General features: G+C 42.2%; 1 long non-coding RNA gene across 1 annotated transcript in view; it reads left to right on the forward strand.

The window, feature by feature from the left end:
- Positions 1-202: 202 nt before the first annotated feature.
- The window catches only part of LOC138421855 (uncharacterized), a 105249-nt gene continuing 81049 nt past the window's right edge, over positions 203-24402 (forward strand). The window contains exon 1 of the long non-coding RNA XR_011249655.1: positions 203-322. This is a non-coding gene — a long non-coding RNA (uncharacterized lncRNA). The remainder of the gene's footprint in view (positions 323-24402) is intronic.

Consider the following 24402-nt stretch of genomic DNA (forward strand, 5'->3'; position numbering starts at 1 on the left):
TGGAGAATCCCATGGGCAGAGGAGCCTGGCGGGCTACAGTACATGGGGTCGCAAAGAGTCGGACACGACTGAGTGACTAACACTTTCACTTTCTTTCCTTTACCATGTTTTTATAAACAGGTGCTCTTTTGGTCCTATCAGTCTGTTTAGGGAGGAGATATAGGAGAGGTACACACCTTTGACATCTGGTCTTTTTAATCAGGAGGAAGTGACTCACGAAGAGCAGGTTGGCTCTAAGAACAGAAGGAGCAAGTGTTGCAAGAAGAGAGCTGACGCTCTGGTGATAAAATTGCATTGAAAGAGAGGCCACTGATGGTTGAAGGTAAGAGTGAACATTTAAAACCAAAACCTCTGGATCTGTGAATTGGGATGGTGTCTTTTCATAGAGACAGTTGTTACTCTGGTATGGTTATAATATGGATCTTTGACTGTTCATTTGCTGGTAATGTATCCATTCTATGCTGAGCCAAGCTCCAAACTTCTGTTCCTCTTTTTGTTCCTTTTTCATTTTATTCATGTTCATGCTCATAAAGGTTTGGTTGGATAAGAGTTTGTGAGACATAGAATTCACCATCATTTGTGAATTCTTTGGAGGTAGTGATCTTTTTCATGAAGTCAGGGATACTAAGCCCCTATCACCCCATTCCCAGAGCTTACTAGTAAAATAGTTTATGGATACCTCTTGCTGTGGGCAGGAAGGAGGCTCTTCAAGGAAAGGAGTAGAAAGTCTAGTTTCTTTCATGGAGGGTTGATGGCTCAGATGTGGAGAAGGAGGCTTTCTTGAACTCTGTCCATCAGAGACCAGATTTTGTCAGCCTGGTCTGATGTGGCTGGAAGGATAGAAGTGAGGCCTTAGTCAAAAAGGCTTACCTACTTCCCTGAAACTCTTGGTCCCCCAGCCTGGCCTCTGCCCATTAGAAAGAAATGAACTTATAATAAAAGTTATAGCAGAAATAGATGTTCAACAGTGTAGGCTTATATTACTTAATGCCTTGGGTCTTGGGTTTTTTTTAATTGCAAAGTTAATTTGATACTGAATTGGAACTATTATTCATGGAGTCTCATATATTCTTTGTGGTGCTTTTATGTATTTTATAAAGTTTTGATAGTCAATAATATTACTTTGAAAAAAGTAATATTAAGACTGCAAAAATAAATTACATATAATCCCTCAGGCTACTATATCTATTTCCATTTTGAAGTGTTCTCTCTTTCAGTGTTTGTCAATTTTGTGTGATTCTGGAAAGCTTTAAAAAAGTCATTTATTGAGATGAAATTTACATAACATAAAATCAACCATTTTAAAAGGGAACAGTTCAGTGGTATTAGTACATTCTCGGTGTTGTGCAATCATATTCATCTAGTTCCAAAATATTTCTGTCTTAATTAAGGAGATGATAGTCTGTATTAATCAGTAAAATCTCTAACCGAGTAAACAGTTTTCCTGCATTTCTCTGCATTTCTCTCTTTTTGCAGCACCTAGAAACAACTAATGCACATTCTGTTTTTGTGGATTTATTTATTCTAGAATTTTATATAAACAGTCATGTGTTACATGTATTACATGACTTTGTTTTGCATACTGTTCTTGTAGGTGTACTCATACTGTAGCATGCATGTATCAGTTCTCTTCACTGTTTATGGCTGCATAATATTCCATTGTAAGGATATACCACCGTTTATTTATCTATGGATATTTGGGTTATTTCAACATTTTGGGGTTGTGAATAGTGTTGATGTGAATATGTACGTCTATGTTCTTATTTCTCTGTTTTTCAATTCTTTTGGTTCTATGCCTAATTTATATTGATATTAACATAATTGCTGGATTATAGAATGACTCTACTTTTTTTTTTACGTTTTTTATTTTTTAAATTTTAAAATCTGTAATTCTTACATGCATTCCCAAACATGAACCCCCCTCCCACCTCCCTCCCCATAACATCTCTCTGGGTCATCCCCATGCACCAGCCCCAAGCATGCTGTATCCTGCGCTCTACTTTTAAGGTTATGAGGAACAGCCAAACTGGTTTCTACTGTGGCTGAACCATTATGCCTTCTAGCCAACAGTGTGCAAGGGGTTCAATGTCTTCACACCCTTGGCAACACTTGTAATTTCTGTTTGACATACTTTTAACCATTGTGAACATGTCATTTTAGGCAATCAACTAAAGGCTGAGTTTTAAAATTTGTATTAACGGCTAGCATTCGTGTGTATTGGTACATTTGCTATTACCTGGATTGCCACTTCAGAGCAATTTTGTCCCATTATCCTACTTTTTCTCAGATCCTATAATTCATCCCTGTGACTACATTTGACCATTTTGAGCCCAGGGCTTATTGTTGGAGCAAATTCTCTTGCACCTGAGAGTGACCTCTGTATTAGACCTGAGAGTTCATATATGTTGGCCCCTGCTCTGCATTTTGGCCAGCCGAACTTTCTTGAAGCATGAGTTCATAACCAAGCTCTGTCCTGAAAGCCAAGTAGCAGCAATCATGTTTGGCTTGTACCAAAGCTCTGCTGAAAATAGGCATGTGTGTATGAGGCAAAAGAGGGAACAAAGGGGGCAACATCTTGGAGTGTGTGCTCTTCTTCAGCTTCACCCACATGCCCACATTTCAAGCTTCCACTGGTCACAGGGGTGAGAAGAAATAAGACTGTTCAGTTGGGCCAACAGAGTTTGGGGACAGAGGGGGAGGCAAAGATGGCCTTGTACCTACAGGAACGGACAGGATGAAAGGTGATAATGATTACTTTAAGCTGGATTTGCCTGCTGTAACTCAACTGGTGAATTAACTGATCAGGGAAAACTGAAAGAAGGCCAAATTCTCAACCTCAGTGTCATTGCACTTTGTGCTGGATAGCTGTGTGTCATGGGAAGGCTGCCCTGTGCATGCAGGACGTTTAGCAGGGCCTCTGGATACCAGGTGCCAGTAGCACCCACATGCCCCTCTCCCTGCCCATCCAGACATTGCCAGTCTTCCCTGGGGTGGGGCAGGGTGGGAGGCAAAATGACTTCTAGTTGAGAACCTTGGGGCAAAGTGAATATTAATTTTTTCACTTATCAGTTGGCATTATCAGTGGGTTATTATTGAAAAGCTACTATTGAGGTCCTGGGACACGCCAGGTACTGTGCTCAGCATTTACACTCATTTATTCCTCAGCGTATGCTTGGGTGTGTATTCTGCTAGGAACTGCATCTGTTCTGTGGGCTAAACACTGGAAAGCTCCTGCCCCTGTGGAGCTTCCATTCTGGCAGAGAGATGGGCAGATGGAAATAATCACACAAACATAAAGTTGCCACCCTGACAAGCGACAAAGTAGGGAGGGCTTTGAAGATTCTGGCAAAAGCAGTGCTCCCCAGGACCAGGCTGTGTGCTGAGACTGTCACACGTATCCTTTCCTGTGCTCCTTCCGACAACAGTATAAGGCCCATCTCTGCTGGCATTCGTACCTGTTTGTAGTAAGGAGTTGACTCTTAGATGGGTGACAGTCACACAGATAGTAAATGTGGAATTGGGATTTTGAACGTAATGCTGCTACTCCTGCTATGTCGCTTCAGTCATGTCCGACTCTGCGACCCCACAGACGGCAGCCTTCTAGGCTCCTCTGTCCCTGGGATTCTCCAGGCAAGAAAACTGCAGTGGGTTGCCATTTCCTTCTCCAATGCATGAAAGTGAAAAGTGAAAGTGAAGTCGCTCAGTCAGTCTCTTAGCGACCCCATGGACTGCAGCCTATCAGGCTTCTCTGTCCATTGGATTTTCCAGGCAAGGGTACTGGAGTGGGGTGCCATTGCCTTCTCCATTGAACGTAATGAGTTGTCCTCAAAGCCTGTGCTTCTAACTACCACCCAAGATACCAGGAGCTGAGATCTGCAGAACGGATAGATGTTGAATGCTTAAGGTGGAGGCTGGAGGGAAATTGTTCTGAGGCAAAGACAAAAGTGAATGGTTGGACCTTTAGGCAGGAGAGAGAGTGGAGGAGTTAAAGGAGGCTGAGTGGCGAGAGTGGTGCGGAGGGAAAGGGAAGCTAGGTGAGGAGGCAGAGTCTCTCTGTTTCTGGGCTCTGCAGTCCACTTTTAAGAGATTCTTTACCCAAAACACCTTGGAAGTTTAAGTGGGGAGAGGACCCGAGGTTTTCCCTTGTAACCACATTTAATACTTACAGCTATCCAATGAGGAAATAAATCATGTCATCTGTGAGATGCAAGGGATTTAGAGAGCCAAATGCTTAGAGGCGGTCTCAAAATTGAGAAGCGGCAGGGTTGGATTTACACTCATGCCGGTCCAACCTCAAGTCCACCTTTTGAACCACCACACCACATAGCCCCCTGCTCCAAGCCCTTTGAGCTGACCGGGTCACTGAGCACACCTCCTCTGTGCAGCCAGTGAGTAGATCTGACATCTGGAAATTCTGTCCGGGAGGGTTTTGATGTCTGAGCACAGACACGATTCCATGCATCTCCATAGTCATTCTTTAACTTTTGAATTTTCTGGTCTCTGTTTTTTATCTTGCACTCCAGCTCCAATTCACCCTTTCACCCTGCCCTCCCCTCAGCCCTGCTGTTTGTTCCTGGGACACTGCCCACATGGCCTCTGATAAGAATCAGTCCATTCAGAGTAGCTGGCAGGTAGATGTCCTCTTTGCTCAAACATGCGTGAAGGTCTCCACTCCCTCGATCGCATGGGTGTGGAGTCTGGAGCTCTTTGGCTGGCCCTCTTCTGTTCTTTTAGAGATAGTGTATTTCCCCCTCCAGGTAAATTTCAAACTAGTGTTCATTTAAATATTAATTTGCAATTGCACCCTCTCTCCTGTGATATTACCACATCCTGTGGGGATTAGGCTGAGGGAGCCTCCTTGCTCGCTTTAATCACAGGTTTTGGCAGTGCCGGGACTTGCAACCGAGTCAGATCCTTCCTTTCACACCATCCCAAACGCTCTGCAGTGCTAACCGAATTGAAATGAGCCCCTTCATCTTACACATGGATAATTAAACTTCAAACACTGTTTATCTCCATCCCCAAATCCGCAGAATGCAGAAGCAAATTAATTTTAAATCTATATCTGCTTTAAATAGTAATTGTTTCATCAACAGGCTTGATGGATAATTATATTCTTTGTTCATCCTCCCTGCAGACTTGAATAGGCCACATAATTCCTGGGTTGCTTTCATTTCTGTAATTAGATCATGTGACAGACCCTTACTATATTACAGTTGACTTGAGTTACTTCTCTCCCACCCACTTCTAAATTCTAAAATGGTTTCTCATGAATACTTAGATTATAACAGCCCAGCTTAACACGGAGCTATGAGTGCTTCACTTTAATCCTTTATTCTTCGTTCACCTAATAATTTACTAGGGAGCAAGCCATCCTACTGGTGATGGCTGCTACTTTGTGCCAGCTATATCCTTGTGTAGTTAAGAGTTTTTGTCCTTATTTTGAACTCTTCTTTCCCTAAAAGAGAACCCTTCTTGACCACATAGAAACACACTGTCTGGATCCCTCAAAGTCAATACTATCCTTATAGAAGGATTTAAGGTTCAAGCTGAACAAAAAAATGATATACTGGGTTTTGTTTTTTGACCATCTGGGGTTTCATGGAAAAAGAGGAAGTCACTTTCCTTATTAGAAAGATCAGTTTTGTCTCCAAGAATTTATTTTACTTGCTTGGATTTGTCCCATAAAAATGAAAGCTGGATACTTGATGATTAGGTCAACATTGAGACCTATTCCCTAATTGGAATTTGTTTGCTCCGCACAATATGCCTAATTTTCTCTGGGTCTGTGCTAGAAATAGGCTTGTTCAGCCAATCTGGTTCTTTCAGCTTCCTTTATCACTCGTATCCTCTAGCTGATTATCTTTCGGATTTATTTCCCAGAGTTCTTACAATTCTTAATATTTTTCTCATTTTCGTTATTGAGCTACACAAAACTGAATAAGGCATAGTGAATAAGACCTGATCCATAGTGTGTAAATTGGGGGAGTGATTGGAAGTTGGAGGGAGAGAGAGTATCTTTTGTTGTTGTTTGTTTTTTTTTCTTTTTAAAGCCACAGGGTGTCTGTAGTTAAAGTTCAACTTAACTAGGCTCTTTTTCCTCTATCGTATTTCAAAATTACATACAAATTTGCACTGTCATTCTTGGTCTTCTCAGCTTTATTCATTTCTTACTTTCTTTCCTACCTATGGAATATCTGTGTTTTTGATTGCTTTCTTTTAACTATGCAAATGTGATTTGGGGGCAGTATCTCATTATACTATTCTGATTCAGCTATGCGTTTTGGTAAGTTTCACCACCATATCCTGCCCATATTTCTCTAACTGTAAGGTTTTTTTTTTGTGTATGATTATTTCACAATCCTTTGGGTATTTGCAATATCTCCTGAGTAGGCCTGTGGAATTAATTTTTGCATTTGTTATTCACCTTTCCAGATCACACGTGAAAGGGCTAAATTAAATGTGACACACTCACAGGTACCATTACAGTCCCAGATTAATAATTATCCTGTGTTAATGGATTCGTGATATGTTTTGGTTGGAGAATTCTGACCCCAATTTTACTCCCTCTCTTCAGTGGAAGATCAGTCATTATATAGGTTTTATTTCTATATTTTCCATATCATCATATAAAAATCATCTAAGATGCATTGTGATTTCGATGCTGTTGCCAGATAAGGTCTAGCTGGGCAATATAAATGACTTTTAATCTTTAGTTAGAAGGAATAATATAGTACAGTTCAGTTCAGTCACTCAGTCATGTCCAACTCTTTGCGACCCCATGAATTGCAGCACGCCAGGCCTCCCTGTCCATCACCAACTCCCGGAGTTCACCCAAACTCACGTCCATCGAGTCAGTGATGCCATCCAGCCATCTCATCCTCTGTCGTCCCTTTCTCCTCCTGCCCCCAATCCCTCCCCAAATCAGAGTCTTTTCCAATGAGTCAACTCTTCGCATGAGGTGGCCAAAGTACTGGAGTTTCAGCTTTAGCATCATTCCCTCCAAAGAAATCCCAGGGTTGATCTCCTTCAGAATGGACTGGTTGGATCTCCTTGCAGTCCAAGGGACTCTCAAGAGTCTTCTCCAACACCACAGTTCAAAAGCATCAATTCCTCGGCGCTCAGCTTTCTTCACAGTCCAACTCTCACATCCATACATGACCACTGGAAAAACCATAGCCTTGACGAGATGGACCTTTGTTGGCAAAGTAATGTCTCTGTTTCTGAATATGCTATCAAGGTTGGTCATAACTTTCCTTCCAAGGAGTAAGCATCTTTTAATTTCATGGCTGCAGTCACCATCTGCAGTGATTTTGGAGCCCCAAAATATAAAGTCTGAAACTGTTTCCACTGTTTCTCCATTTATTTCCCATGAAGTGATGGGACCAGATGCCATGATCTTCGTTTTCTGAATGTTGAGCTTTAAGCCAACTTTTTCACTCTTCTCTTTCACTTTCATCAAGAGGCTTTTTAGTTCCTCTTCACTTTCTGCCATAAGGGTGGTGTCATCTGCATATCTGAGGTTATTGGTATTTCTCCCAGCAATCTTGATTCCAGGTTGTGCTTTTTCCAGCCCAGGCTTTCTCATGATGTACTTTGCATATAAGTTAAATAAGCAGGCTGACAATATACAGCCTTGACGGACTCCTTTTCCTATTTGGAACCAGTCTGTTGTTCCATGTCCAGTTCTAACTGTTGCTTCTTGACCTGAATATAGGTTTCTCAAGAGGCAGGTTAGGTGGTCTGGTATTCCCATCTCTTTCAGAATTTTCCACAGTTGATTGTGATCCACACAATCAAAGGCTTTGGCATAGTCAATACAGCAGAAATAGATGTTTTTCTGGCACTCTCTTGCTTTTTCGATGATGCAGCAATGTTGGCAATTTGATCTCTGGTTCCTCTGCCTTTTCTAAAACCAGCTTCAACATCTGGAAGTTCACGGCTCACGTATTGCTGAAGCCTGGCTTGGAGAATTTTGAGCATTACTTTACTAGCATGTGAGATGAGTGCAATTGTGTGGTAGTTTGAGCATTCTGTGGCATTGCCTTTCTTTGGGATTGGAATGAAAAGTGACCTTTTCCAGTCCTGTGGCCACTGCTGAGTTTTCCAAATTTGCTGGCATATTGAGTGCAGCACTTTCACAGCATCATCTTTCAGGATTTGAAATAGCTCAACTGGAATGCCATCACCTCCACTAGCTTTGTTCGTAGTGATGCTTCCTAAGGCCCACTTGACTTCCCATTCCAGGATGTCTGGCTCTAGGTGAGTGATCCCACCATTGTGATTATGTAGGTTGTGAAGATCTCTTTTGTATAGTTCGTCTGTATATTCTTGCCACCTCTTTTAATATCTTTTGCTTCTGTTAGGTCCATACTATTTCTGTCCTTTATCGAGCTCATCTTTGCATGAAATGTTCCCTCGGTATCTCTAATTTTCTTGAAGAGATCTCTCGTCTTTCCCATTCTGTTGTTTTCCTCTATTTCTTTGCATTGATCTCTGACGAAGGCTTTCTTATCTCTTCTTGCTATTCTTTGGAACTCTGCATTCAGATGCTTATATCTTTCCTTTTCTCCTTTGCTTTTTGCTTCTCTTCTTTTCACAGCTATTTGTAAGGCCTCCACAGACAGCCATTTTGGTTTTTTTGCATTTCTTTTCCATGGGGATGGTCTTGATCCCTGTCTCCTGTACAATGTCATGAATCTCTGTCCATAATTCATCAGGCACTCTATATATCAGATCTAGTCCCTTAAATCTATTTCTCACTTCTGCTGTATAATCATAAGGGATTTGATTTAGATCATACCTGAATGGTCTAGTAGTTTTCCCTACTTTCTTCAATTTAAGTCTGATTTGGCACTAAGGGGCTCATGATCTGGGCCACAGTCAGCTCCCTGTCTTGTTTTTGTTGACTGTATAGAGCTTCTCCATCTTTGGCTGCAAGGAATATAATCAATCTGATTTCAGTGTTGACCATCTGGTGATGCCTATGTGTAGAGTCTTCTCTTGTGTTGTTGGAAGAGGTTGCTATGACCAGTGCATTCTCTTGGCAAAACTTCATTAACCTTTGCCCTGCTTCATTCCCCATTCCAAGACCAAATTTGCCTGTCACCCCAGGTGTTTCTTGACTTCCTACTTTTGCGTTCCAGTCTCCTATAATGAAAAGGACATCTTTTTTGGATGTTAGTTCTACAAGGTCTTGTAGGTCTTCATAGAACCATTCAACTTCATCTTCTTCAGCATTACTGTTTGGGGCATAAACTTGGATTACTATGATATTGAATGGTTTCCCTTGGAAACAAACAGAGATCATTCTGTTGTTTTTGAGATTGCATCCAAGTACTGCATTTCGGATTCTGTTGTTGACCATGATGGCTACTCCATTTCTTCTAAGGGATTCCTGCCCGCAGTAGTAGATATCATGGTCATCTGAGTTAAATTCACCCATTCCAGTCCAGTTTAGTTCGCTGATTCCTAAAATGTCGATGTTCACTCTTGACATCTCCTGATGGACCACTTCCAATTTACCTTGATTCATGGACCTGACATTCCAGGTTCCTATGCAATATTGCTCTTTACAGCATTGGACCTTGCCTCTATCACCAGTCACATCCACAACTGAGTATTGTTTTTGCTTTGGCTCCATCCCTAATATAGTACAGGAAGCCATATTATAGTTTTGTTATATTTTAGTATGGTTACCTAGGTGATGGTAAAACTGAGAAGCAAGAAGGAGAGGGTACAGCAACTCAGAGGTTGGCAGTGGCTGGGAGCTTGTCACACCATCACACCAGAGAGACCACAGAGGGTGGAGGTGTCACCAGAGCCTAGAGTTGGGGAGTTCTGCAAAGGCTGCCTGGTGGAAGCAAGGAGCCCAAAGCCCAAGGTTGCCTGTTGGAGCTGGAGGCACCCAGGAGAAATGAGCTGTAAGATGCCACCTTGAGCAGGGTTAGGAAAGGGTAAACAGCTCTCTTCCTCCTACTACCTCAAGCTTTCTAGCCTCCCATTGGCTGTTCCTATCTGGAAGCCAGTTGGCAAGAAACCCAGTCCTCAAATATGCAGGTTAGAGCTGGTGAAGTGCAGAGTAGATCTGGGGGCAGAGATAAATGATCCACGCGGATGTGCTGTGAAAGCTGGTACAAAGTCCTTTATGAATTTCAGCGAACTTGCCAATTCACTATTGCAATCACCTGTCTGTCTCTCTAGTCCATTCTGGAAACACTACTAGGCTGGTCTTCCTGAAATACTGATCTCACTTTTGCACGATGACCCTTAGTTCTTGCCCCATCAAACTTGAGCTCTTCAGGACTTTCCTCATCCAGACTGTCCTTGGCAACACATTTCTCTTGGCCCAATTCTTTGCCAGAGGAAGGGAGGAGCAACAGTAAAGTAATGTTAGTTGACCGCCTGTTATGCAACAGATACATCTGAGAAGTTTATTCTCATATTATTGAATTCTCAGGTATTACTCTCATTTTTAGGTAGGCTGCTGAGGCTTAGCGAGGGAAGGTAACTGTCCCAAGGTGACATAGACTGGCTAGAATTGGAGGTGGGTCCTTCTGACACCAAGTCTTGTTTCCACTCTGCTGTGTTACCTTCCTGGTTTATTAATGCTGGGAGAAAAGAAGCAATTTATTGAGGTTCACATGGTTGGTAAACACTAGCTGACAACTCAATCCATCTGTTTTAGATTTACAAGATTTTCCTAGTAGTTATATTTTAGCAAGGTCTTATCCACTTATCTTTGGTTCAAGTCCTGCTGTCTCAGTGGTATTTCCCCCCCACACCTGGATATCCCACATCAAGCTCTCCTTTCTTTGAACTTCTCTGGCACTCACACTTAAATACATAGAGTCATTGAGTTCTCAAAGTGCTTCATATAAGGGACGTAGATTATGGAGTCAAGATGTAAATAGTATTGACAGCTATTTGTTAGATATTCCCTCATTATCTCTTTAAAATCCAATTCTAGTGACTCAGTTAACATTTCATGTTTACTCCCAACCTGTATTTAGGAGTATGATAAGCGCCTTGAAGTTTAGACAGAGAACTATTTTTCAGTAATTTTTAAACTTTCGTATGCATAAGGATCACCCAGGATAGTGTTAAAATGGAGATTTTGCCTCAGGAGATCTGGGGTGAGGCCTAGAGTTCTGCTGAATTTTTTTTTTCCTTCTGATCTTTGTATTTTATTTCTTTTCTTTTTTATTGAAGTATTGTTGACTTACAGTGTTAACTTCTATACAGCAGAATAGTTCAGTTAGATATATATACATTGTGTTTATATTCTTTTCCATTATGGTTTATCACAGGATATTGAATATAGTTCCCTCTGCCATAATAGGGTCTGTCATTTATCCATTCTGTATATTATAGCTTGCATCTGCTAATTCCAAACTCCCTATCCTTCCCTTCCCCGCTGCACCTTCCCCTTGGCAACCACAATTCTGTTCTCTATAAATATGTTTTTGTTTCATAGATATGTTCATTTGTGCCATATTTCAGATTCCTCATGTAAGTGATATCATTCAGTATTTGTCTTTATCTTTTTGGCTTCATTTAGTATGATAATCTCTAGGTCCATCCATGTTGCTGCAAATGGCATTATTTTATTCTTTTTTATGACTAATAGTCCATTGTATTTATTCTGCATCTTCTTTATCCATTCATCTGTTGATGGACATTTAGATTATTTCCATGTCTTGGTTGTTGTGAAGGGTGCTGCTGTGAACAGTGGGGTGCATGTATCTTTCTGAATTATAGTTTTGTCTGGATACATGCCCCGGGGTGGAATTGCTGGAACATATAGCAACTCTAGTTTTAGTTTTTGAGGGATCACCATACTGTTTTCCATAGTGGCTGTTCCAAGTTACATTCCCAACAACAGTGGACGAGGGTTCCCTTTTTCTCCACACCCTCTCCAACATTTGTTATTTGTAGACTTTTTAATGGTGGCCATTCTGACCTTTGTGAGGTGGCACCTCATTGTAGTTTTGCTTTGCATTTCTCTAATAATTCTACCGATGTTGTTAATCCTGGAACCACACTTTCAGTGCATCTAGACCACACATTAACACATCAAAGGCAACTGACAACCTACTAAGGACACTTATAATGGGTATGATGAACAGACAGCTGCATGTGCTCAAATCTAGGAAACTGGGATGGCTGGCTGATGAAATTAAGGTTCATAATGTTGGAGGATGAGAAGGTGAGAGGCAAAGTATTAATGAGAATAAGTTTGATGTGGGTGGGGCTGGCACAAAGTATTGTACGGTAAGTGTTTGTGGCCCTTGAAAGCAAAGTTCTTATAGTCTATTGCCATTTTTAACATTTTACTTGAGGGAAGGGTGACTGAAGGACATGTGAGGTGATGGCCCCTGGAGTCTTCTTGGAAGGGAGAAAGAGAAGGCTGTTCCTAGGCACAACTCTGGCTCAGTGGTCTCCAAAGAGGACCAGGAAGGTGTTCTTATGCATCTTAGTTTGGGGAATACACTGGGAGAGGCTTCATTGCGCTCTGAGGGCCTGAGTCTCTTCTCTTTTGCCAAATGCTAGCTGGGTTATAGGGTAGAAGAAATAGCTTTTAAGAGAGGAAAGAGGGTGACTGGTGATGTATATGTACATCTGTACCTGTGTGCATATATGTACATACATGGTGTGATTTTGATATGCAATAGACTGGTGTGTGGAACTTAGCAGGGCCTCCCCACTCCGTCACCTCTCCTGACCATGGGCAGGTGTGCTGGTCCCCCAAGGTCAACTGTTCTGAGCAGTTGTTGGCTGTTTTTGGAGAAGAAGAGGAGAAGACTGGCCCTTCCCCACCACCTCCCACTGGGTCTCAGAAAGTGGGCTGAGATGCCTCCTTGATTGTTAGACTCAAACTGAATATTTCAATAGAAATTGAAAAAGTTTACCTGAGGAACTGGTTAGGATAATCTTACTTCCATTTTCAAAAATCAATACTGTGTTTTCAGTCTTCCCATTTTCTCCCAAATCCTTGTTGCTGATTAAAAAATCACGACTGCCTTTGTCAGACATTTAACTGTGTATAATCCATACCATCTGCTGCAGACTTTACCATTTTATTTTAGGATTTTAATGAAGCTTTTTATTTGTCCATTTCTATCTCTTATACTAAGCATTATGTCTAGGACTCAGCTCCCATTTCCTCAAACCATCTGGAAGAGGATTGGAGCAATCTCATGTACATTGCTGATTTTGGAACTGGATCAGGCCCTTTTGGGAAGACTTGTACAATTTTCCAAAATTTGTACAATTTTTTGATCATGCTCCAGAATGTCCTTGCCCATTGCTTAAATTTTATTCACAATGTGTTCTTCCCTAATTACCAAATAATGGCAATTTTTATTGACCTTAATTTTTTGGATGTTCACATTTGAAAAACTTTGGGGTGAAGGAGTAGAGTAGAAAAAGATAATCCTGGTAGAAATAAACAGTAACTATAAAGTATTACCACTCTCTTTTCTTCTATTAAACTTTAAGAATTTCTGATTTGCATTGGGCTAAGTACATTGCTTTTTCATACTGTTCATGGGATTCTCAAGGAAAGAATACTGAAGTGGTTTGCCATTCCCTTCTCCAGTGGACCACATTCTGTCAGACCTCTCCACCATGACCCATCTGTCTTGGGTGGCCCCACACAGCATGGCTGAGTTTCAGTGAGTTAGACAAGGCTGTGGTCTGTGTGATCAGATTGGCTAGTTTTCTGTGATTACGTTTTCAGTGTGTCTGCCCTCTGATGCCCTCTTGCAACACCTACTGTCTTACTTAGGTTTCTCATACCTTGGAGGTGGGGTATCTCTTCACAGCTGCTCCAGCAAAGCACAGCCACTGCTTCTTACCTTGGATGAGGTCACCCCTCCTGATCTTGGACATGGAGTAGCTCCTCTTGGCCCTCCTGCTGCCATGCAGCTGCTGCTCCTTGGACGTGGGCTTGCTCCTCTCGGCCACTGCCTCGGGGTAGCTGGGGAAACAGTGAAAACAGTGTCGGACTTTATTATTTTGGGCTCCAAAATCACTGCAGATGGTGATTGCAGCCATGAAATTAAAAGACACTTACTCGTTGGAAGGAAAGTTATGACCAACCTAGACAGCATATTCAAAAGCAGAGACATTACTTTGCCAACAAAGGTCCGTCTAGTCAAGGCTGTGGTTTTTCCAGTGGTCATGTATGGATGTGACAGTTGGACTCTGAAGAAAGCTGAGTGCTGAAGAATTGATGCTTTTGAACTGTGCTGTTGGAGAAGACTCTTGAGAGTCCCTTGGACTGCAAGGAGATCCAACCAGTCCATCCTAAAGGAGATCAGTCCTGGGTATTCATTGCATGGACTGACACTGAAGCTGAAACTCCAATACTTTGGCTACTTCATGCGAAGAGTTGACTCATTGGAAAAGACTGATGCTGGGAGGGATTGGGGGCAGGAGGAGAAGGGGACGACAGAAGATGAGATGGCTGGATGGCATCACCAACTTGATGGACATGAGTTTGGGTAAACTCTGGGAGTTGGTGATGGACAGGGAGGCCTGGCGTGCTGCAGTTCATGGGGTCACAAAGAGTCTGACACGACTGAGTGACTGAACTGAACTGAAGTACATTGCTTCTATCCTCTCTTGTAGAAAAGACTGTTAAATCTACTAGTGTTGAGATTCTGTATTTTCATCTGTGTCTCTAGTGCTTGGTATGTAAGTGCTCATAAGTACTGATAAATAAATCAATGAATGATTTTTTTCTGATTATTATTATTGTGGTGCAGTGATAGGAACTTTTTCCGAATTCTGTCGCAGACTGACTTGGAGGTGCAGGACAATCTTTTCCTTCATAAAGTGAAAGTTAATTTCTCTGAAGTAGATTCTTGTATTCCTTTTATTTTGTTCCTTCCTATCTATGTATCTGGGCTTCCCTGGTGGCTCAGTGGTAAAGAATCCACCTATAATGCACTATGAGATAGACAGTATCACAGACTCAATGGACATTAATCTGAGCAAACTCCAGGAAGTAGTGGAGGAGCATGCTATAGTCCATGAGGTCACAAAGAGGTGGTCACAACTTAGAGACTGAACAACAGCAATCTATACATCTACATATAAGCACAGTATTACATTTCTATATGAAAAGACACTATATAGAAACACAAATGATTTATAACTTATTTTTAAAACCATTAAAAAAAAGACACCTTTTATTCAGATTGCCTAAGAGCTTTCATACAGAAGATGACTGAGGGTATAAGCTAGAACAAAATTAGTAATACTATCAAACCAGAGACAACAGTCAAATAAGGCATTGTAGTTAACCCTTGATCAATATGGGCTATCATCCATCATAGCTGGATTCACGTTTTATGTTCTTAATCAAAATCAGTCCCTCTGACACTATTAGTCTTAGAACAGGCTGCTTTCTTTCCAAGCATTGTTACAACCTGCCTTATGTTAACACATTATTTTATTCATCTCTGAGTCCCCCTAGTATCTGAATGAGCAAGAGAGGCAGAGTTGTCAGTTTGAGCCTACCAGGTCAGGGTTGTTGGAGGGAACAGTAACCCTGCGCATCTGGGTGCTGACTCATGAGTGGTAGGTTGGCCCCACACGAAACACCTTGGAACAATCTTCCAGAGGCGTTTGGTTGTGGTGGTTTAGTTTCTAAGTAGTGTCAGACTCCAGAGAAGGCAATGGCACCCCACTCCAGCACTCTTGCCTGGAAAATCCCATGGACGGAAGAGCCTGGTAGGTTGTAGTCCATGGGGTCGCTAAGAGTCGGACACAACTGAGCGGCTTCACTTTCACTTCTCACTTTCATGCATTGGAGAAGGAAGTGGCAACCCACTCCAGTGTTCTTGCCTGGAGAACCCCAGGGACAGGGGAGCCTGGTGGGCTGCCGTCTACGGGGTCGCACAGAGTCGGACACGACTGAAGCGACTCAGCAGCAGCAGCAGCAGCGTCAGACTCTTGTGACTAGCCCGCCAGGCTCCTCTGCCCATGGGATTTCCCAAGCAAGAACACTGGAGTGGGTTTCCATTTCCTTCTTCAGGGATTTATAATCTCTGTTTGTAGGGAATCCTCTCACTATAAAAGTACAGAGGGGGAATTAAACTGAGGGGGTTTGAGTGCTGGCCTCACCTCTTTTCCAGTGATGACACCCTGAGCATGTTACTGGTGTTCTGAGTCTATAAAATGCAGACATTAATGAAGTACAAATGAGGTAATGTATAGTGTCTTAATAAGGCCTCCAAGGCCATGGCCCTCATGTATCCCACTATTCTTTTGCTCTCTGAATTTCACCCACATTGTCTTCAGTTCTTCAAAAGCTCTAAACTCCTACCTACTTACCACAGGGCCTTTGCATGTGTGGTTCCTTCTGCCATCGCCACTTTTAATTTCATAAGTTCTTGTTCATGCTTTGAGGTTTAGCCAGATTGCCTGATCTCTCTCAAGTAGGTTGATACCCATGGAAGGTGTATTCTGAGGTTGTAAGACTTAATTGCCATTGAATAATAATTGTGTCATAATTAGTTCATTTCCTCTACACTTTCCACCCATGAGAATATAAGCTCCATGAGGGCAGAGATCATGCCTGTATTACTCACCTCATATATGCAGTGTTTAGCAGGGTGCCTGGCACAGAGTAACTTTAAAAATGCTATTAGATGAATGAGTAAATGAACGAAAAGTTACCAATACAAGCAAAACACAAACTAGGTGCACAGTAATTTTTATTTCTAGTCCATTCTCCCAACTGCCTTCATTTTTGCAACTCTGCATGGAGAGTAAGAAAAATAAAGCATTTGTGATTTGAATGGGTGCGCTGTGACATGACCTCCTTCAGTTGCCTGAAAATTTTGTCCTTGGCCATCCCTCTAGGTCCATAATTCTAAAGCCTCACTTTGCACCAGAATTCACTGGGAAGCACTGTAAAATCGCAAACGTTGTAATCACTGTAGGGTGGAGTCTGCACATCAGCATTTTCAAATGCTTTCCAGGTGATTCTAATGTGCAGCCAGAGTTGAAAATCACTGCTTAGATAAGTTCAGTTCAGTTCAGTTCAGTCGCTCAGTCGTGTTCGACTCTTTGCGACCCCATGATTATTTTAAAGACTGGATGAAAGAAATTCAAGAATGTCTGTGTCTGTAAAAGTCATGTTTGTTGGAGTGGGTTAAACAGCTTAGTATCTACCAGCACTTTTGCACCAGCTGATCAGATTGGCCTTTGGAGGAAGGGAGGAAGGAGAGAATCATCATCAGAGTGGTAAATCATCAGATATACATAAATGTCCTGAATGGGTAGCAGCCCACGGTGGACATAATCAGGTGGAATCCTGCAAACACTATCCTCATCTTCTCAACACTGCCAGTATACAGGGTTTGTCCAGATACACCACGCTGTTATCTCCAGGAGTGAATCACCTTGGGCTAGTCCTGGCTGTGCCTTTTCCTAGATGAGACAGTGCTAGGATGGGTTTCTTGTGTGGGAACAGCTTCAGGGTCATTTTCCCTGGAAGATGCTATAGAGGGGAGGGGTCTGAATGTGCTATGGGACAGGATTTTGGAAGCCATTTGGCAAAGATGATGGTAAAGAGTTAGCAAGCTTTGGCTTCAAAGAATGAATTTGTAGGCTTCTTAAATTAAAAGGAAACTACAAGAAAAGTAGAATAATAATTTGGAGCTTAAAAGCTCTCTGGTGTAGTATAAATGCTAAATCTCAGAACTTTGTTAAAGCAGGGGTTGGCAAACTATGGAGTGGAGTACAAAGCCTGTCTGTTTTTGTATAACTTGAGAGCTGAAAATGGTTTTTATATTTTTCAAATGGTTGAAAAATAATCAAAATAAGACTGTTACATGACCCATGAAAATTCTAAGAAAGGCAAATATTAGTGTTCATAAATGTTATGGGAACATAGCCATGCTTATTGTTTTTATATTGCTTATGGCTGCTTCTTTCCAATAAGGAAAGAGTTGAGTCATGGTGACAGGCTGGTAGCCCATGAAGCCTAAAAGATGAACTGTCTGGCTCTTTGCAGAGTTTGTTGACTCCTCTGTTAAAGAATCAGAACAGGAACTAGATAGAAGGGTTAACCCTGGGTGAAAAGAGGAGTGGGACACAGGAGAAAGGAGGATATAGCTATCATTGTCATGATGTTTTCTAAGTGCACATTAACCCTCTCAACCATCCTCAAAGGCATCAGGGTCCCAGCAAAGCACAGAAGCAACTTCAAATTAAGATCACTGGAAGAGGCTTTAATTAGACTATTTGCGAAGTGAGAGCAGGCGTAGGGATCTACAAGAGAAAGTGCAGTGTCTCTGGGCTAGTAGCAAAGGGGCTGTCACTTCTGGGCCTGAAGGGTTGAGGTTAGGGGAGGAATTTCTAGAGTCCAGAAGCAAGCATGTAGATAGGGCTGCCTGGAGAGCACATGACCTTCACTTGAAGGACACAGCCCGCCAGATAGGATAGGGACCAGGAGACAGCCCATGGCTTCACTGTCCCCCTCTCACACATTTCCCTTCCTGCAGTCTCCTACTGTGGCAGGAGCCTCTTGCACTCAACAAGAGAGTCTGTAGAAGAATTTCCTCTAGGCCAGGGGATGTCTTCTGGGCAGACAGGGCTAGTGAAGGTTGCAAAGGGGTCTGTAGGGGCAAACAGAACATATCCTCCCCAAGTGGGTACCACTGCCATCATTGGGTCCCGCTTGCCCACAGATGATACAAGTTCAGTTCAGTTGCTCATGTGTCCGACTCCCTGTGACCCCATGAATCACAGCACGCCAGGCCTCTCTGTTCATCACCAGCTCCTGGAGTTCATCAGACTCACGTCCATTGAGTCTGTGATGCCATCCAGCCATCTCATCCTCACTCGTCCCCTTCTCCTGCCCCCAATCCCTCCCAGCATCAGAGTCTTTTCCAATGAGTCAACTCTTCGCATGAGGTGGCCAAAGTACTGGAGCTTCAGCTTTAGCATCATCCCTTCCAAAGAAATCCCAGGGCTGATCTCCTTCAGAATGGACTGGTTGGATCTCCTTGCAGTCCAAGGGACTCTCAAGAGTCTTCTCCAACACCACAGTTCAATTCTTCGGCGCTCAGCCTTCTTCACAGTCCAACTCTCACATCCATACACGACCACTGGAAAAACCATAGCCTTGATAGACGGACCTTAGTCGGCCAAGTAATGTCTCTGCTTTTGAATATACTATCTAGGTTGGTCATAACTTTTCTTCCAAGGAATAAGCATCTTTTAATTTCATGGCTGCATTCACCATCTGCAGTGATTTTGGAGCCCAAAAAATAAAGTCTGACACTGTTTCCACTGTTTGCCCATCTATTTCCCATGAAGTGATGGGACCAAATCCCATGATCTTCATTTTCTGACTGTTGAGCTTTAAGCCAACTTTTTCGCTCTCCTCTTTCACTTTCATCAAGAGGCTCTTTAGTTCCTCTTCACTTTCTGCATAAGGGTGGTGTCATCTGCATATCTGAGGTTATTGATATTTCTCCCGGAAATCTTGATTCCAGCTTGTGCTTCTTCCAGTCCAGCGTTTCTCATGATGTAGTCTGCATAGAAGTTAAATAAGCAGGGTGACAATATACAGCTTTCACGTACTCCTTTCCCTATTTGGAACCAGTCTGTTGTTCCATGTCCAGTTCTAACTGTTGCTTCCTGACCTGCATACAGATTTCTCAAGAGGTATGTCAGGTGGTCTGGTATTCCCATCTCTTTCAGAATTTTCCACAGTTGATTGTGATCCATACAGTCAAAGGCTTTGGCATAGTCAATAAAGCAGAAATAGATGTTTTTCTGGAACTTTCTTGATTTTTCCATGATCCAGAAGATGTTGGCAATTTGTTCTCTGATTCCTCTGCCTTTTCTAAAACCAGCTTGAACATCAGGAAATTCATGGTTCACGTATTGCTGAAGCCTGGCTTGGAGAATTTTGAGCATTACTTTACTAGCATGTGAGATGAGTGCAATTGTGCAGTAGTTTGAGCATTCTTTGGCATTGCCTTTCTTTGGGATTGGAATGAAAACTGACCTTTTCCAGTCCTGTGGCCACTGCTGAGTTTTCCAAATTTGCTGGCATATTGAGTGTAGCACTTTCACAGCATCATCTTTCAGGATTTGAAACAGCTCAACTAGAATTCCATCACCTCCACTAGCTTTGTTTGTAGTGATGCTTTCTAAGGCCCACTTGATTTCACATTCCAGGATGTCTGGCTCTAGATTAGTGATTGCACCATCATGAATATCTGGGTCATGAAGATCTTTTTTGTACAGTTCTTCTGTGTATTCTTGCCATGTCTTCCTAATATCTTCTGCTTCTGTTAGGACCCTACCATTTCTGTCCTTTATCGAGCCCATCTTTGCGTGAAATGTTCCCTTGGTATCGCTAATTTTCTTGAAGAGATCTCTAGTCTTTCCCATTCTGTTGTTTTCCTCTATTTCTTTGCATCGATCACTGAAGAAGGCTTTCTTATCTCTTCTTGCTATTCTTTGGAACTCTGCATTCAGTTACTTATATCTTTCCTTTTCTCCTTTGCTTTTCACCTCTCTTCTTTACACAGCTGTTTGTAAGTCCTCCCCAGACAGCCATTTTCCTTTTTTGCATTTCTGTTCCATGGGGATGGTCTTGATCCTTGTCTCCCGTACAATGTCATGAACCTCATTCCATAGTTCATCAGGCACTCTATCTATCAGTTCTAGGCCCTTAAATCTATTTCTCACTTCCACTGTATAATCATAAGGGATTTGATTTAGGTCATACCTGAATGGTCTAGCGTTTTTCCCTACTTTCTTCAATTTGAGTCTGAATTTGGTAATAAGGAGTTCATGATCTGAGCCACTGTCAGCTCCTGGTCTTGTTTTTGTTGACTGTATAGAGCTTCTCCATCTTTGGCTGCAAAGAATATAATCAATCTGATTTCAGTGTTGACCATCTGGTGATGTCCATGTGTAGAGTCTTCTCTTGTGTTGTTGGAAGAGAGTGTTTGCTATGACCAGTGCATTTTCTTGGCAAAACTCTATTAGTCTTTGCTGTGCTTCATTCCACATTCCAAGGCCAAATTTGCCTATTACTCCAGGTGTTTCTTGACTTGCTACTTTTACATTCCAGTCCCCTATAATGAAAAGGACACCTTTTTTGGGTGTTAGTTCTAAAAGGTCTTGTAGGTCTTCATAGACCCGTTCAACTTCAGTTTCTTCAGTGTTACTGGTTGGGGCATAGACTTGGATTACTATATTGAATGGTTTGCCGTGGAAATGAATAGAGATCATTCTGTCGTTTTTGAGATTGCATCCAAGTACTGCATTTCAGACTCTTTTGTTGACCATGATGGCTACTCCATTTCTTCTGAGGGATTCCTGCCTGCAGTAGTAGATATAATGGTCATCTGAGTTAAATTCACCCATTCCAGTCCATTTTAGTTCGCTGATTCCTAGAATGTCAGCGTTCACTCTTGCCATCTTTGTTTGACCACTTCCAATTTACCTTGATTCATGGACCTGACATTCCAGGTTCCTATGCAATATTGCTCTTTACAGCATCAGACCTTGCTTCCATCACCAGTCGCATCCACAACTGGGTATTGTTTTTGCTTTGGCTCGATCCCTTCATTCTTTCTGGAGTTATTTCTCCACTGATCTCCAGTAGCATATTGGGTACCTACTGACCTGGGGAGTTCCTGTTTCAGTATCCTATCATTTTGCCTTTCATGCTGTTCATGGGGTTCTCAAGGCAAGAATACTGAAGTGGTTTGCCATTCTCTTCTCCAGTGGACCACATTCTGTCAGAATGTGGGGCCATGTTCAATAATTCTTTAATTCAATTTTTTTGTATTGGGTGGGGCTATGTTCCTCCCTGTTGCTTGACCTGAGGCCAAACTATGGTGAAGGTGAGGAAGATAATGGTGACCTTCTTCAAAAGGTCCCATGGATGCACTGCTGCACTCCGTGCCTCTGACCCTGCAGCAGGCCCTACCAACCCTTGCCTCTGCTGGAGACTCCTGATTCTGGGAAAGATTGAGGGCAGGAGGAGAAGGGGACGACAGAGGATGGGATGGTTGGATGGCATCACTGACGCGATGGACATGAGTTTGAGTAAGCTCTGGGAGTTGGTGATGGACAGGGAAGCCTGGTGTGCTACAGTCCATGGGGTTGCAAAGAGCCGGACACGACTGAACTGAACAGAACTGAACTGAGCCCTGTTCTAAGTAGCTCAGAGGGTGAAGAATCTGCCTGCAGTGAGGGAGATCTGGGTTCAATCCTGGGGTTGGGAAGATCCCCTGGAGGAGGGCATGGCAACCACTCCAGTATTCTTGCCTGGAAAATCGCCATGGACAGGAGACTGGTGGGCTACAGTCCATGGGGTCGCAAAGAGTCAGACTCGACTGAATGACTAACCACGGCATACCATAGCCCTGTTCTAAAGACTAGGCTAGAATTTGAACCCAGGCACTCTGATTGCAGGACCCACATTCTCCCCATTGTGTTATCCTGAGTTCAGGTGGAAGAGACCTTAGAGGGAATCCAGTTTCCTCTCTCCCAGCTCAGGAATGACTTTTGCAGCACAGTTTTCAGGTGGTCCTCTGGTCACTACTTGACTATATGCTGCATGGGGACCATCCACAGTCTTGTGGGAACTTTTTTTCCCATTAAAGGATCCTTCTGTAACTGGAAAGTTATTCCTTGCATTGGACAAACCCAGGAGGTCACATTTCTAATTTAAAAAATTATGTGTGTGTATGTGTATATATATATATATATACTACATATATACATGTAAATGTAGATCTTTGAATCACCAAGTTTTCCTCTTTACCCACTTATGTTTTCCTTTTCAGGGTTACTAAAAATTTCCTCTATTTCTGTTTTCTCTTCTGTGGCCCTCGTGGTGTCCTTTTCTGGATTCAGTGGTATGATGTTATTCAGTGGATACTCCTTCCTCGAGCCAGATGGTCATGTCTCATAGCCTTCTTCTTCATTCAAAATCACAACCTTTGATTAAAGGAGCTTGGGGTACAAGTTTTCCTTTTCCTTTTGTTTTAAAGGGCTGAGCTCTTAAAATTCATGGAAGGTACATTATCAGGTCTTCTGGTATCTTCTTAGTCCTGTGTGAGTCAGCGGAAGTGAGTGGTAGTCAGGGAGAATGATGCATCTTTTCAGTTTTAGTTTATTTTTAAAATAATTTATTTATTTTGGTTGCAGGATAATTGCTTTACAGTGTTGCGCCTGTTTCTGCCATGCATCAACATGAATCAGCCATAGGTATACTCATGTCCCCTCCCTCTTGAACCTCCCTCCCACCTCCCACATTATCCCCCAGCTCTAGGCTGTCACAGAGCACCAGGCTGAGCTCCCTACGGTAATGTGTATATTTCAGTGCTGCTCTCTGGGAGTGATGCATCTTGGCAGGCTTTGCACCAAGTCACACACACTCCAGGAAGAAGGTTCACCTGTGAATGGCCTCGTCAGGCCCCCAGATGGGCCTCTTGTGTACCACAGTGGGATTGCCTACTAGACACATTTTGTGCCGGGTGTGGTAACAGGATACCTCAGACCTGCTGGTGCTCATGAGTCCTTATTGTTTCGTGAACATAGGATGTGGTTTCTTTCTCAGGGTAAATCTAGTACTTGATTGAACTCTGTATGATGACTGTGATAATAACAGCAGAGTTTACTGAGTACTTACCACTTGGTATACCAGGAATAGTTGTCAATATTTACCATTTGCCTCCAAAGAATCTTTTTTTGTGCTTTTATATTTTTAAGACATTTTATGAGTAATTTGTAGAAGTTAAATCACAGATAGTATGAAAACAGATTTATTAGAAATTTTAATAAAAATTTCAACATAGAAAATCCCATTCCTGGTTTAGAGGATGAAAAATGAAAGTGTTAGTTACTCAGTCATGTCTGGCTCTTTGCAACCCCATGAACTATAGCCTACCAGGCTTCTCTGTCCATGGAATTCTCCAGGCAAGAATATTGGAGTGGGTTGCCATTTCCTTCTACAGGGGATCTTCCCAATCCAGGGATCAAACTGGGGTCTTCCACATTGCAGGTATATTCTTAATCATCTGAGCCACCCAGGTTTAGAAGGTACATACACCAAAAAGGGGCAACTTTCTTTGAATACCATTCAACCACAGTCATCGACTGTCATGTATGATTCTGGAACATATCCATCTTGTAAATCTGATTCCAGATTTTAAATATACCTCTATAAGTTTTAGCTTATCATTCCTTTTGACTTTTATCTTCTTGCAGTTAACATCATCAAAATATACTTTTGAAAAATTTGATGGCCATAGTTTTGAGAGGACAGAAATATTTTTTCCATAATTGTAAAACATTTTAGATTTATAAACATGAATTAGTGTCAGTAGATTTTTTTATTTGCATTTT

This window comes from Ovis canadensis, chromosome 16 (genome assembly GCF_042477335.2).
Source record: "Ovis canadensis isolate MfBH-ARS-UI-01 breed Bighorn chromosome 16, ARS-UI_OviCan_v2, whole genome shotgun sequence".
NCBI classification, from domain to species: domain Eukaryota; kingdom Metazoa; phylum Chordata; class Mammalia; order Artiodactyla; family Bovidae; genus Ovis; species Ovis canadensis.